We start from the raw sequence: 16,106 nt of genomic DNA, 5'->3' as shown, positions 1-16,106 counted from the left end.
ATTTTTGGAAGAATTTTCCATATTTTCTGGATTTTTCTACAATGAAAAAATATCCTCTTAAAAGAGGGCCCCCACAACACTGTGGCCCCGGGCCCCCACATTTGTAAATCCGGCCCTGCATGTCTTTGAACGATTAGAACAACATCATTGAACAATAAAATCAGCATGTTTTGAGGAATTTATCACCTTCTAAATGGTATAGACAATGTGCCGTGCGTTTGATTGTGTATTATGCTCGTATAAACCATTGTCAGTACATAACCGTTAAAAATGCCATGGCTCAGTAGGCATCTCAAAATGGTACCTAATGATAAAGTTTCTCGCTAGTAGGTACCTTTCTGTATCAAAGAAAATGGATTTGTCAACGGAAACAAAAATTCAATGAATGATGCCACCATAATTCCTAAACACAATCAAGACAAAAACTTGTTGAGCATACGTGATTTTTTACTTTGTATGTGTTTTTGGGCAGTTCTATTGTGTATTTTGTTTTTTTAAATACCGAAAAATCTAAATGTCTTCGGCAAAGTTTTTCCTCATAAAATTCTTTTCTTTTTATGGAAATTGTTTTAAATTAGCATTAAGTTCAGATACTTTTTATGATGGGTAAAATGCAAAGTATTTCAAAGAATGACAAATTTTAGTATATTCAAAAATTCAGTATCAAAAAGTTACCTGCAAAACATGTCGTCAATTACTTTTTTTAAGTAGTTTGGGTCCATATGAAGCTGTAAAAAATATAAAAATAGTTGGTATTGCCATTTTTTGTACGGTAAAAAATATTTGTATGAAATTTATTAAGAAAAATTGCCATTTTTCAAAAATCTCGCTGGGGCGACCTCTAAACGTCATTTCTGAAAGTTGCCTTCATACAAAAGTTTGTTTCTAACACCCTTAGCTATCATTTGCAGGGTGAGCCCCCAAGCTTTTTGACCATGTGCAATTTTGGGACAACCTACTGTTGGTATTAATCCCGAAGAGAAATTAAAAAAAATATATATATTGCAGTCGAAATTTATTCAGGAAATCCTGGATTTTTTATTTGGGTATTCGTGACAGAAGCTGATTACTGTACACATTGTAATAAGCAAGCAGGTTAGCTAGCTAGATGCGAATATCGAAGCGGGACATGTCACAACAGTTCAGCTTATTGGACGCAGTGGCCCAATTTTCCGAACAGGGGAGGAGAAAAAGGTATTTATGCCGGAATTGCTAATGGAATTCCTTCAAAAATTCTTCCCGAGTGTTTTCAGGGATTTCTTCAAAACTTCCTTCTGTCTATGATTATTTCAGGGATTCTTTCTCAGCTTCCAGGCATTTTTCACTAATGATTGCATCAGGTATTCTGAACGGGATTCCTCTAGGAATAACTTAAGGGATTTCTGGAGCGATTTTAGAAAATCATAAAAAAAAAATCTTCAAGGAATTGCTGAAGGAATTCCTTCATGGATTCCTTTTGGTATTCTTTCTAAGATTTCTGCCAAGATTTATTCGAAGAGTCCCACGGGCTTTCATTTAGGTATAAGTGCCAGGATTGCTGTTGGTACTACTTGGAAAATTCTTTTCAGGATTTCTCCAAGGGGAATGACATATCATTTTCTAACTGGAAAATCCGCATTTATCCGTCCCTAACCGTTGCTAACTCAGCATCAGTTAGACGCGGTTAACAATGGTTAGCAACGGATAAATGCGGATTTTTCTGTTTAGCAAAAGAAGTGTCATTCCCCTTGGTGTCGGTGCAGTTTGGCGTGCATATTCAGAATAAGGAACAATTTCAACAAGTCGTCTAAGAAGTCAATTGGTATATTAGGCCATGAATAACACCAAATCAATCACATACATAGATTTGCTACACGCACACGGATTCATAAGATTTAGTAAACAGTATTTTCATATGACCTTTTGATGCCCAGCAAAAGATATTTTTTAACAAAACCAACCGCCTACTGTAACCGCCCAGACACGTGAGAGAGATGAGAGAGATCCCCCGCTGTGCTTGTGTTTGTGCCATCTCGCACGCTCAAACAAGGCGGCGAAAGAGAGGAAATGTTTCGCCCCTCGCTCGTGCTTGGATTCGATCTCGCAAACTCGCTTGCTCAACCCGCCTCGCACACAATCGTTGTCCAATCGTCTAGCGAGAAAGATGTCGGCGGTGACGGAGTTGTAGTAGCAAAATAACAAATTTTAAAAAATAAAACAGCGCTACCATTTTAGATCGTGCGTGAATCCGAATCCGGGGACCCGGGGCGTTTCGCCGAATCGTGTTTTGTTCTGTGTGTTATATCGGTTGAGAAGTGAAAGGACTGTGTTCCGCCGGACGCGGCCAGAAGTTGAACCTGTTGGAAGCCCTTCGCGAATTGTCGCATAGTGTTTTGGAAAATGGACAACAATCAATGTTGGCGACACTCGATCCAGATTATTGTCGTGCGAGATCCGACTTCATCAAAGTAGGTTGCTGAAATAGTGAGATTTGTTCCATGCCAGCTTGAAAGGCTCGAGTGGCAAGAGTTCCAACAACCCAGTTCGTGGGAGCATTTGTTATGGTGCTGCTACCTTCGTAGGTGGGCGAAATTCTACGGTACGGAAAATATCGATGTTTCAGCCTCAGTGTGGGAAGTTGTTATTGGAAGAATATGATTCCCAACAGTGCATCATTCCGTCAGTCTCCGATGCCAACGCCTAAGCGATTGGGCTAGAATTATATAATTTAATCGTCGAAATCGGATCAGCAATCATCAATCGCCCTTTTGCGGAAAGGGAACGATAGGGCAGATCGGAGTAACACGCACCCTCTAAGGAATGACTCGATTTTAGCCATGAAACGCAAAACAATAATGTCCAATCTAGTTGCCGGCAGACCGAAGTGTAATGTTTCCTTCCTTTTACTGAAAACTGTAAATCAAATAACGTTGTTGAAGCAAAGATATTTTTTTATGAAAAATGGTTAGCATAAGTTAGGGGAACACACATATTTTCGGCCGTTTTGTTCTCTTCGTCATGGGGTTTTTTTTGAAACCAATTGAACTTAAAATTAGCATCAAATCTTTCCCAATCAAGCTGAATTATATGACCAAGTTTCAAGCAATTTTGCCGACAAAAACCCGTCGTGACGAACAGAACAAACCTGCCGATAATACCCTTTGTCACCCTTTATGTGTTTTTCATTTTTTGGAGGCAAATCGCGTCATTAGAATGGGAACGACCTCTAGTTTCATTAAGAATTGTGTGATTTGAATTCACGCCCACTTGAAAGATTCTGGTTTTCTGCTCTGTGTTACTGCTGTCATAATTCAAATGCCAACGGCTGTTTTGGAGTTGCGGCTAGGCTAGCACAGGAGCATATTGCTCTAAGAGGTGCTCGCAACTTCGGTCATTTACCCCAACGGCGCGTATTAAACCGATTTCCCCTAACAGTGGAGCGCCGATGGAAAAGCTGAGAGTGTCCTGCTTGCTGTGCGAAAGGGGGGCCATTTCTAAAATAGTCTCAATTTTTGTTTTTTTTCCTTCGACAGCTAAACCAACCTAGTAGGCCGGGAGAGAAAGTGTTTCAAAGGGTAGCCCAGAACAGATCGGCTAATCTGAATCTTACTTTGATCAAACAAAAATACTGGTGGAATAGTGTTATTACAGCAGCCAGGTTTTGTTTCAGTCGTCCCCTGTACTAGTGAGTGATACTATTTTTGCGGGTGGGCGAAGTGGATAAAAGTGTGAGCTTGTGGCTGGCCTTCCGCGAGAGTGTATGTGTGCTGCTGCTGCTGGGTCTAGTGATTTGCCTGATTTGAAAATGATGGATAAAACGCGATCCACACACTAGTTCCCAGGGGGGTTTTTCGAACCCAGAGATCCCGGAAGTGAGTTTGCAAAAAAAGTGCAGAAGAAAAAAAAACGGTGAAAAAGTGATCATTGAATCGATTGTGTGTTTTCTGTGTTGGCAAAATATAGTTAGCAAACGAGAAGAAGCTACACGCAAGGAGAGAAAGTACCTACCGAAGCCTGAGCTAAAAGATTAGTGTAGGTTTGTGTGCGTGCGCCATCAGTTCATATCCATCCATACTAGTAGTGCGCTGTGGGAAAAGCACCAGCTGCTGCTGGAGACGTTGTCGTCTGGCAGAGGTCGTTGTTGGTGTTGTTGGCGGATTGTTGCTTCTGGGGAGCCGATTGGTGAGCAACATCCTGCTGGAGAATAGAGGTCCTGTTCGGTGTATAAGTGGAGAGATTTTATCCCGATAAACATATATTTTGAAGTAAGTAGATGAGTTTTATATCTATAGGAATTAAGTGATTAATTTGTAGTAATGTAATGTAATCGAGACCTTCTTATTGATCAGTAGGATGATATAATCAATATATTCGTTACCTTCTTATGTGGTTTTGAAATCTACAGAAAGCCTATGTTTGGGACGGGGCCGGATCACAACGTCCGAGGCCATACTGTCCCGGTCGTTAAGTCGCGTTTTTTTGCGAAATAACATCCAAAAATTTGGGTGCGCCATAATACCCTATGTGCCTTCTTTCCTTGGACTTCGTGACATACTTGCATGCTTGGACGTTATGCCCCGAAAAAAAGCGCCATAAAGTCCTGGGACATTATGGCCTCGGACGTTATGATACTGCGCCGTTTACATGCTGTTGGTAGTCCCAAAATCGTCCACATCGATCAAAGGATTAAAAGATAATCAGACTGTAGATAATTCAGAGTCAAAATAAGTTTGTAAGTATGTGAAATGTTAACAAAACAAATGAGGTAACTTCTCAAAGGAAGCTAAGTAAGCTACAAAGACTTTCTTGTATATCTATGACAGGAGCAATGAAAAGCACTCCATCAGTTGCTTTGGATGCCCTTCTCAATATACTGCCATTGGATCAATTTGTTAAACTTCAAGCGGCAAAAAGTGCCCTGTAGTTTATACGTTACAATAAAGTCCTAGGAGATCTTGTTGGACATTTGAGGATCATCAAAGACTTCAAATTAAACATGGACATAAAAACAGTAGAAAATTGGATGATAACGAAAATGAACTATGATGTTCCCTTCAAAGTGGTAAAACCATCTCGCTATGATTGGGATGCTGGTGGACCAAGTTTACGTCCAGGTTCTATTGTATTTTAAGGACTGTTCAATTTATAAAACGGACAACTTGCTTGTGCGATACCTTTTTTCTTTTTCAATAAAATCATTATCATTTTTTTGCGTAACTGTCTATAGCTATTCTCAAATGTAAGAAACATATAACATTAAGCAAAATGTTCTTTATTGTGTAACTGAACTGGTTTTCGTAAAACATCAATAAAAACCCATTTCTCAAAATTCGACATACTTAACATGCACATTTTCATGAAGTTTTTAATGAATTGAAAGCTTACACTGTTCTACTAAAGGTAAAGCTCAACAGTTGATCAGTAATAAATCATCAGCTTGATATAGTGAGTTGCCTTGTTTTCATAGAAATTATTAAAAAATGTTCATTTAAGTCCTGTGTTGCAATAACATCACGGATTCGACTAACAATTTGTCCAGAGTAGTAGAATATTGCTCTCTGAATGATACTGAAGAAAAAATAACTTTTAATTGCATTTTTCATAAAAAATTTAATCCATAAAGATGGTCATATTAAAAAAAAATCATACTTTTTGCTCCATTGATGCAGATTTTCAACTTTAGCGAATCTAGTTATTATATATTTTCAATAAAGTTGGTCCTATGTTATTATACACCTTATTTAATAATAATCGGAAGCAAAGTTTTTATTTCCAACATCATTGTTATGCAAAATTTGCATTAGGTAGCATTGTTATTTGGAAGAACCATCAAAGAACGAAACTGTTTTGATTACTGTATCTGTAATGGCGCACAGTAACCGAACCAGCACTGCTATTAAGAAGCAGTTTTCTGCATTTAAAACCACATTATTCCCACTTTCAACTGGATGCATAAGAAAATTGATTATTTAATATTTTCATGACCTTTTTGCTTCACAATTGAATTTTATTCAAAAAATAGAATCTAACTTGAGACTTTAATATCTCAACACTTAATTTTCCAATTGAGTTTAAATTTTGCCAGAATGTTTATTACTCATGCTGCCGCAGCATGGCACATACTTTTCTGGTATTAAAAACGATATACCATATGTGAACAGTAATTTTATATATATTTTCAATTTTCCGCAATCGAAAAATTCACCTCATTGAACATCTGACCCATTTTCTATAAAATGAAACTATTTTTATTCGATTCAAAAATGATTACTATAGTGAGAGATGATGTTCTGAAAAACGAAGCAAGCGTGGTTAAATTTGAACTACGCGTCTTCTTTTTATAGCCTTATAAAGTTGTCCGTTTTATAAATTGAACAGTCCTTATACTAATGGGTCCAAGATGGGGGAAAATACTGGAGCTGGTGTTTTTGGCCCTGGTATCAGTAAATCTATACCAATGGGATGCAGTCCCACTGTATTTCAAGCGGATGTTCAAGCCATTCTAGAATTTGCCAAGATCTGTATTTTTTCGGACAGTCAGGCAGCTCTAAATGCGCTAAGAGCTTTCACTTGTCAATCCAAGCTAGTGTGGGAATACATTATTTCTCTAAAGCAATTGGCCAGTAGCAACGAGGTAACTTTATACTGGGTGCCCGGTCATTGTGGAATTCTGGGGAATGAAAATGTCGACATTCTCGCTAGACAGGGTGCGGCATCAAGCTTTGTAGGCCCTGAACCTTTTTGTGGAATTCCTGAGTGTGCTCTACGGATGAAACTAAACACTTGGGGAATGTCCACGGTAGAATCTACCCAAATAACACAGAAAACATCTTTGAAAACTAAATTTGAAAAAGATGTTATAGTACAGTACTATTATCGTATCTGAACACATCTTTTGTTGAAATCATGTTTTATCTATGTTTGACAAAAACAAGTTTCGAAAATATCTTATCAACATCTCCTCAAGTTAGAATGACGTAAATTTCACGTTGATTATACAAGATTTTTGAATCATCATCTGCTTCAATTAAATAAGGTTTTTGAAACATTAGCAGCACATAGTTAAAACCTTTGGTTCCAAATATGTAACCAATACGTTATTTTTAAGTGTTAAATACGTTTATGTACAAGTTAATAAGTTCACAGTATCTTCTTGAACGTCACTGTCTTGAATATTATATGAAACATCTTTTACATATAGATTACACGAAAATTAAGCAATAATAGCATCCAACACTTATTTTTTGCCTTGCCAGGTATAGAAATACTCTTTACAATGGTTGGCGACTGTGGAAACCACTTTAGGCGTGAATGGATCCGTAGAAGGAACCAACCATTTTTAACTTCACTTCAATGTCAGTCCTGCTATCATCTAATAATAATTTTCGATACTTACATGGCGGCTTAATCGCACTGAAAAGCCCAGTTCAAACACAATAATTGCCCCCGCGAAATATTAGAAATCAATTCGTTATAATTTGCACCGTAAACTGCACACTGAGTTTGTTATTGTTATACTTATGTTTAAAATAGGTATCAAAAAACAAAAATCCCATCCATGTATGCGCTATTGACAAATGGATGTTTAAAATACGTTGCAACGATGTTTTTTCGATGTATTTTCAAGGTATTCGAGAAACTTGTTATTGAGATGTCCATAAAATGTAATTTGAATGTAAATCTAATACTTTGTATTTTCTATACCAGGCCAGACGGATTACAGTGCCTGCTAAAAAGTTTCACATTATAATACTTCAGCCGTTGATTTATCTACATTTTTTCTCCCAATTATTAATTATCTGTGATTAACTGGGATATTTAAAACATTGATTGAAATAAAATTATTTCCTTATCGATAATAGTTAATAATTCTAATTTTAAAAGCACATCAATACAACATAAATGAGAATAGCATTCCAAAACTTTCCGACAGTACTGTGTAAAGAAGCCATGTTTGAAAAGTGTTCTAAATTTTCAAGCAAATCAGAGAAATGACAAAAACCTCCCTGCTTGTTTCCAATCCTATGGAAAGCGCATGAATTCATGAAAAGTAAATATGTTTATTTCACCATAAAATTTTAATGGCACATACAATTGGGTCATAGTAACCAAACAGCGAGATGGTAAATTACAAGTGAAATGAGAGGCTTAAAAATTATGTTGAGCCATGATAAAAAGCATCAAAATAGGTGTCATATTTATTTACATAGTGTGTGTTTGATTAATTTATGTTTTCTCTGCAAGCAAAAAGAAGTATTTACGATGTTCGCAGAAAACGTGTTCAATACTTAATTTTATGTTATAAGAATGTATTGAAAAACATCTTTAGTAACATCAAAGATGTTTTATAAGCCGCCATTTTTTGCGCTTTTTCGGTGATATAAGTGTACGAAAATACGTTTCCGATACTTGAAACAAAACATGGGCGTTTGTATGAAACATGTAACATGTACATTATTATAACAAGTTGTGTTGCTTGGGTAATTGAAATGCCATGGATACATCCAATCCAGCGAAAGGTTCATAAAACCCAATGCAGAAAAAGCCAGGTCCATATTGAATCTAAACAAAAGAGATCTCAGGGTAAGAGGCTGTCCATAAACCACGTGGTCATTTTTTTGGGACTTTTCAACCCCCAAGATTACGAAAATTTGCAAGTTCACTAGCGCCGCCTAGTGGCAGATTTCCGAAACAAGTGTCCCATTTTATGTAAGACTATGTCATACTGATCAACTTTACCGAAGACACCAACTTTATAAGTCATCAGGATTCTGAGTTATGAGATTTATAAAATTTGCAAGTTCACTACGGACGCCTAGCGGCAGAATAGCGAAACAAGTATCCTATTTTATGTAAGTCTCTGTCTCTTAGTCTCCTATATCGCTTACCCCTGTCTAGTAGAAGTATGTTTAGTAGGAGTCCGTTTAATAGGAATTTGTAATTCGGAATGTTGCTTACATATTCTGTATTATTATCAAACGATATTCAATTCGAAAGAGCTAATTGGCATTATTAGAAATAACAATAAATAATTCATTTAATTACTCTTTGTATAATATATTGGTAACGAAAAGTCCAATCAAAATAAAATGCAATAGCGTTTTACTAGGATGTGGTATCTTTGATTCGGTGGTAAGAAAACCAAAATCGGTCGACACATGGCTGAGAAAATTATCATAACACATTTTGTCAAAAATCTCTCAAAAAGTTAAGTTGTATTACTCTCAAGTACTCTTCGAATGATATCTCGAAATGGCCGCCAAAATGGCCGACTTTGGAACCTACTCACGATTTCGAGGGCAAAAATCTCTCCGTAAACAAAACCAGCGCACGTGAGCTTCTTATTTTAAGCTTATTACAAGTGAGCAAGAACCGAATAATAAAATGCACTGTTGTTTGAAGATTGCTTCTTGAGATTTGTGCGTCTGAAGTTCTGATGCACTGTTGAAGTGGGATTTCAAGACGTTTGTCCTTAATACCCCGGACAGACATGTGATACGAGTGTGATTCCTGTACAACGGTACGCAGTGTCAAGAAAATTCTAACAAGACTGACTTGAACTGAGAGAATTTTCAGTATGGCACTCATTTCAAGCGCAATTGTACAGTGATTCTTGTATCACATGTGTGTCATAAGTATAAAACGCAGTAGTACTTTCAAGTACTCTGCGAAAGTTATTTTGGTAACCAAATGTACAATATAAATAAAATACAATAGAGCTCTACAAGGATGTCGTAGCTCTCAATTGGTGCTAAGAGAACCCAAATCGATTGACAGACGTCTGAGAAACGTGCGCTATTTTTTTTTTTGTAACGCACACTCACACATGCACACACACATACCCACTTACACAGACACATACAGATATTTGCTCAGTTCGTCGAGCTGAGTTGATTATCCCTTTCGGGATGGAGCTCAAAAAAAAAACCTTACAAATGGCTCAACTATAGCTCCCTAGAACTTTTAAATTTGCCAACAAAACAACAATTCTTGTTCCACATTTGGTAAAACTACTCTTTAACTTTCGATTTTTCGCCTTGACTACCTAGATAAATCGGAAATGAAAAATATGCGACAGATAAAACTCTTTCATGTTTAACCGTAGTGTGGCCAGCAAAAAAAAACATGCCGTAGTATGCCGGCAGGGTACCCGGGTACCCACGAAACTGAAATGATCATATCTCCGTCAATTTTCCACCGATTTTTTTTTTGGCTCATTCAACTCACAAATTCATTATCTATCGATATACCATTTGGTTAGACCGGTCCGATTACCGTGGGTACCGGAAAATCCGGATTTCCGGGCTTATGTTTCTATACAAAACAATGCTCGGAATTTTCGGTAGGTTAGTGGCAATATCGGTATCAATCATCCTAAAATTGCTTCAGTATATAGTATCTGACCAGCCTGAGATCATAAAACGTGTTGACTTTGTAGCTGCGATTTCGGATCAGGCTTCCCGTGGGGCCATGGCCGGCAATGGCCACTATACGGTATCCTAGGCTCAAGAATGTGGGATTCAAAATGGTATAAGGACATGCTCCCGAAAATCCGAATTTTCCGAAAACTACAGTCATCAGATCGGCGCAACCAAATATTTTCTAGAGAGAGAATGAGTTTCTGAGTTAAATCAGCCAAACATTTTTAAAATCGGTGAAAAATTGATGGAAATATGGCCACTTCAGTTTCGTGTGTACCCGGGTACCCTGCCGGCATTCCACGTAATGAAAAAAATCAGAAACTCCTCCCCCTGCCCCTCCTCACTTGGAAATTCAGTCAACCCCATTAATAGATATATGTATACTCACGAGTTCTTAGATCTAGCAGAGTTTCAACTTCCTACTTTCAATAATCATAAAAATATCGAGATTTGAAATCGAAAAAGGTACCCGGTTACCCTGCTGGCCACATAAGGGTTAACGGTCTTTGTCCACTTTTCGGTCAACTTATTGTAGTAAATCTCACATGCAACATAAACAAAGGTTGGTTCGCACTCATACAAGTTTTTTTTTGTTTTTATTAACGTGTTTTTAAACTTATGCTAATTCTACACTTATACAAGTTTAAGCAATGGCCCAATTATTAAAACAGTTTACATCTCACAAAACAAAGACTAAACAGATGAAAAAATATGCAAACCAGCTTTTGCTCAACAGGACAATTTTGTTGGTTCGGGATATGTGACACGGCCCTTCGGGCCTCGGATTGAAAGTCGGTTTTTCGAGTGATATTTATACCCTTCTTATGGGTGTAAGAAGGGTAAAAATGCCGTGTCGCACGGCTTGCCGATAGAATCACTTGATATTTTCCTACTCCAGAATAGAACCAGGAAGTTTTATATTAGTATCAACAGAGCAATGTTTGATAATTTCACTACCGTCTCATACTACATGTTTTCAATCTATATAAATAAAAATGGAATGGTGTTTGTATGTCACGAATAGGCTCGGGACGGGGTCAACAGATCTACATTATTCTTTCACTGTTGCTTTCGTGCAGGGCTCCGACGTGTTCGTACGAAAAATAATTGCAAAAATCGACCGGGACAGCAGCAAGAACGAGAAACTTTGAAATTTCATTTTGCGGGTGTTTTCTCTGTAGGACTGGATGTCAAAAACACAGTAGGCAGGCAGTACGACGTTTCACAGTGGTCCAGATTTGAAAATACCTGGCAAAAATTGCCGAATCATAGTAGTCTAGTTTGGCCTAAATGAATGTATTGGAACATTATTTAGCACTCAATTTCATTTTAATGACATTTTCATTATTTGTCGATTTTTTCGAACAAAATCCGAACAAAATGGATGTTTTTCATACAATTTGACCATACACATATCATCATGGCGCTATTATTTTGGCAGCTCTTGGCAGTTGCGTTTTTTCTTAACCGATTCTGCATACATAAAGGAGCATTTGAACGGAATATCCCCGAGGGGAGTAGCGGGGAGCGAATTGTAAGACACTTTGAAGTTGAAGTGCAAGAATTTCTCGTACTATTGACAAGCAATGCCAGTTTTGAAGCCCAAAGTGTTATTTTGATCTCTTACTCCATTGCAGATGTCAGATATACACAAGAACTTACAAATAAACTATTGAAAGCAATTGAATTACTTTTATTAACATACTTTTGTAGTGGTTGAACTTGTTTGTGTTCTTTATCAAAAAATCAATACTTTTTCCATCAGCAGCTATTCAATGCTGTAACAAGATAAAAAAAAAACAATATTTCCAAATTTAAAAAGGGCCAGACAATGCTCCTGTTATTATGGATGAATGCTCGATGTACTGTATACCATTAAATACATGTTCAAAAATTGAATTTCTGCCAGCTTTTCTCAAAATTGGACCATTGTGCGTTTGCCGGGACAGCTAGTATATTATAAATTAAATGTTTTGAATATAAGTTCCTTTCTATCTGAATCATATGCTAACTTGCCGTATTAAAATCAATTTTGCATTCGTCATTTGGCAAACGAAGTTCGTTCACTCGAAAGTTCTCAGATTTCGCAAGGATTCTGTTCAACCGACTTCACTAAAACTGTAAGAATTTGTACAAACGTTTTTTCCAGACCGAAGAGCTTTCTGATAGGCCTTGCAGGTTAGCATTAGCAAGAGCATTAGCATTAAGCAAGTCGCACAAATTCGTTGATGGTACAGTACTGGACCGCTGTTATGAGGGTTGCATCCTTTCCGTCCGTTACCAAAGCACAAAGATTTGAGACTAATCTATGACTCTTAAACAAGATTGATGCAATCCTACAACGGTCGAGTGCTGCCCTGGCCACGTCCTTGAGACATCTGAGGGATGGGAAAGGGAGATTATTTGGACACCTATGAAAGTGCATAGAGACCTCTACATCCTTTCAGGCCTAGGTGTCACGGGAATTTGGGTGTTGCAAGGGTTAAGTGTAAAGGATACGTTTGGTCAACGTTCAGAAGCATATTGTTGATTGTGTTGATACGGCTGCCTCGTTCCTATCCAATCTTAATCCTTACTAGGGCTGTTCGATTATAATTCTGAAATAGAAAATGGCATTAATCTCTCCCAATGATGCGCTAGCAACTGTTATGTCGCATGGGAAAACGAAGATATTTTATGGTCTATACAAATATTCGATAGTCGGGTCAATCAGTCACTCACAGGCTACTGTTTTCAGTTTGCTCACTACTTCCAAACGTGTCACTCCAGCGTGCTTCATGTACACAATACAAAAGAAAAACAGAAAACTTAGCTCATTTTATTCGCTGCCTTCCTTTCTGATAGGCCTTGCAGGTTGACCTTAACATCTCCAATCCAGCCGAACGTCGTCTGTTCCAACTCTTCCTACACGCTAATAAAACCGTTCTAGAAATCGTCAACCTTCAGTCACGAATTCTGGAACTAGCTGATTTTTGCTTTACAAACATACACCGTGAATAAAATTAACGGAACTAGGAACTGTTGGGAATCATGTTCCGCAGTTGAATCGTAACGCCTGCTTAAACGGCACATAAACGGGAACAGAATCATAAAATCGTGATTTTTGTTCCAACAGTTCCTACAAACAGGAACTTTGTTCACGGCAACAAGAACTTTGTTGATGTTTGTGCTCTGGTAATTGTGATTTAAATCACGGCAACTAGAACGCACTTCATGGTCTGCTTCCATTGGAGAGACACTCATTTTTTTAGTTTATCACACCGTACTTACGTCGTTGAAGACTATTTTCGTATGAGGCCTGAGGTTTACTTTAGTTTTGTGGCTTTTCGGAAGTTTAAACGTCATAAATAAAAGGACTGATTGCGAATTCTGCAGCTGCAAGTTATTACCAAGAATACATTACCATTTTCCTTGATTTAACGGTGGATTTATCCTGTTCTATCATGAGGGGGAGCACATGCAGCGATAATTCCATCCAGCGTTAACAGCAGCAAATCCAAACAATGTTCCAGATGACACGTTTTTGCACAATTCTAGTACTTTTCAAGTATCGGAAGCATGAATTGCCTAGTTGCTAGAAAACACTTAATTTAGATCACATACTTCTCAGCAAAACAGTATGAATCGATTTTGCTTTTTTTTAACTCCGTTGCATTGCGCGAACCGAATGTTTTGACAGTGCGCATGACTTGTGTTCTCGATATCAAGAACGAAATCGCTTTATGGTTGTGCGAGATCTTGACATCGCGATTTTCGTTCCCATTTTTGAAAGCGTTACGAAATGAGCAGAGAACTATAGCACACGTAAATTGTGTTCTTGGATTTGGGATTATGCTTCTGGCAGCGGGATCAATCTACCACATTTACATGAACAAAATCACGAATTCGAGCAAGTGTAAGGTTCCACCTTTCGTGACATTTTGTTCACGTTAATTGGAACGGATTTTTCAGCGTGTACATTGTTTACTGAGCTTCACCAGGTCAGAGTTTCACCAAGGGGTTCCTCTTGTAGTCTTCACAGACCGCAGGAGGAAGCTTCTTCAAAAGCTTCCATTATGAAGGCAGTATCAACACATGTATCTACAGTATCATCAAATCAAATCACTTGGAGTGTCAATGGATGATCAGTATCTCTGAAACTTGGCCGCAGCTAAATGAGTAAAAAGATCCCAGTTAGTTGACCAATTGTTTCTGGAACGCAAAGTTTGCGAAGTAACATTTAAGTGTTAAAAAAATGTAGCGATGATCAGATAAAGATTCTTCATCTGACACATGCCAATTGGTCAGCTGATGAATTCTGTTGCAGCAGAGCGTTATGTCTAACACTTTCTCTCTAGCACTAGCAGATACAACGAAGGTTGGGCAGTTATTGTCTATGTTAAGTAATCGAAGATTGGAATTACTTAAGTGTTCTAAAGCCTCACTCTTTAAAAATTAGGAATTTACACGTGACGTAAACCATCAACGTACGTAAACATTTCATGACTGAATGGCAAATTTGACTCAATTTTACATTCATCATGTAAGTTCGAGTTGCTTGCACAAGATGTCAACAAACCTATCTGACCAGATAGGTAGAAACAGTTTTACATTTATCATTTGTCTCACAACTCGGTGATACAGCCGAGAGGTATAGTACGTGCCTCTCAATCAGCGGACCAGAGTTCGAATCCAGTTCATTATTTTACTTACATGTGTTTTATCTCTCGCTTCGGCTCTAGCGATTGCTAGCTCAACTTTATTTGTGATATAAGACGTAAATTTGTGTCAAACGGGCCGCTTCTTTTATGTGCATCCAAGTGAACTTAAATTTACATGATTTTTTCTAAGAATGTAGCATTCGTTCATCTATGTTCCACTAAAGCGACATCACCTGTTTTTGTGGCTTTCTCGCCTTCGTCGGCTCTTTAGTCCCGCCTACATGAATGCGTTACTTCCTTCTCGAGAACCGAATACCGCTGACAGGCAATGGCTTTGGCTTCTCGTGTTTTCGCTCGCTCTATCACGGTTTTGGCCATATGATATAGAGAACGGTGGCATAATCACATGAATTCATCGTTCCTTTTTAGACCAAACAGCGTTCGACCAAATAACCCTTTCGGCTGAATGGCGTTCGACCTAACGGCACTCAGCCAAATGACCCGGAACCATTATTTTAAACAAACTTGCATCTCAGACGACAACAAGTATTGTCGGGCCGCCACCAAACAGGACGTCGCACAACTGAGTTGCGACGCGATCCGACTCGCGACGTTTTCTGAATCATTTCGGAAGTAGTGCGCATCTATCTCCTTGTCATTAGCAACGCAGCGCATTAGTCGCGAATAAGTTGCGACATTTGTGGACCAAGAAAATGGCAATTTTTGTTTGAATGCCTGTCTTGCTTCCTACCGGATATACAATAACAAGGATCACGGACTAAGGCTGTCTAGTCTAGTCACCTCTTTCAGAACAAAGGTTTAGATAGGTGTGAATTGCTGTTTCTCACGCTTTAGTTACACGCCAACATAAAGAAGCCAATAATTGGCTAATAATAATGAATTATTCATTTGTGTTTCGATGTTTTGTTTTAAAATTGGACCAAGGTAAGACGTCAGAAGGATAAAGGAACCGTTCCTAAATTGAAGAAAAGTATGTTAATTTGAATTCGTTAATATGTATTTGCTATAATCAGTTCAACCATATTTGGCGGAAAACATCCGAACC

At 38.0% G+C, this 16,106-nt stretch overlaps 1 protein-coding gene across 3 annotated transcripts in view; it reads left to right on the top strand.

The window, feature by feature from the left end:
* Positions 1-2,098: 2,098 nt before the first annotated feature.
* Positions 2,099-16,106, top strand: part of LOC134291549 (uncharacterized) — a 224,288-nt gene continuing 210,280 nt past the window's right edge. Inside the window, exons 1-2 of one of the 3 annotated variants that reach the window (XM_062859466.1) lie at positions 2,099-2,447; positions 3,513-4,244. The gene's annotated coding sequence lies outside the window, so the exon portion shown is untranslated. Of the gene's footprint in view, positions 2,579-3,512; positions 4,245-16,106 lie in introns of all 3 variants that reach the window. The other 2 variants (XM_062859465.1, XM_062859464.1) reach the window with 2 other exon arrangements.

Source organism: Aedes albopictus, chromosome 3, assembly GCF_035046485.1.
Source record: "Aedes albopictus strain Foshan chromosome 3, AalbF5, whole genome shotgun sequence".
Lineage (NCBI taxonomy): Eukaryota > Metazoa > Arthropoda > Insecta > Diptera > Culicidae > Aedes > Aedes albopictus.
Note: the sequence above shows the minus strand (reverse complement) of the source record. Positions and strands in the feature narration are given on the sequence as shown.